The sequence below is a fragment of the Sinocyclocheilus anshuiensis genome, unplaced genomic scaffold, assembly GCF_001515605.1.
Source record: "Sinocyclocheilus anshuiensis isolate Anshui unplaced genomic scaffold, SAMN03320099.WGS_v1.1 scaffold659, whole genome shotgun sequence".
In the NCBI taxonomy this organism is placed as follows: domain Eukaryota; kingdom Metazoa; phylum Chordata; class Actinopteri; order Cypriniformes; family Cyprinidae; genus Sinocyclocheilus; species Sinocyclocheilus anshuiensis.
Genome location: NW_015549698.1, coordinates 653,590 through 653,801, shown reverse-complemented (window position 1 = coordinate 653,801; position 212 = coordinate 653,590). Strand labels below are relative to the sequence as shown.

The 212-nt window shown below is 41.5% G+C and overlaps 1 protein-coding gene across 1 annotated transcript in view; it reads left to right on the top strand.

The window, feature by feature from the left end:
• The window catches only part of rngtt (RNA guanylyltransferase and 5'-phosphatase), a 116,733-nt gene that overhangs the window by 28,803 nt on the left and 87,718 nt on the right, over positions 1 to 212 (top strand). The gene's annotated exons all lie outside the window — the stretch shown is intronic.

The window sequence follows — 212 nt, the reverse complement described above, 5'->3', positions numbered from 1 at the left end:
GTGGAGCACACAAGCCACGCTCAGTCTCAAACAGCTTGTGAGCCAGAAATACCAAAATGAGTGGCTAACTGCGCCAAAATGTTCAAATACATACAAAATGATGTCAAAATGCCCGTTTTGGCGAGTATTCAGTTAAACACAGTCAGTTCTGGAACGTTAAATAGTTGAGAAAAGAACGCATGTTAACAGTAACAGTATATTGGGTCCGTGGA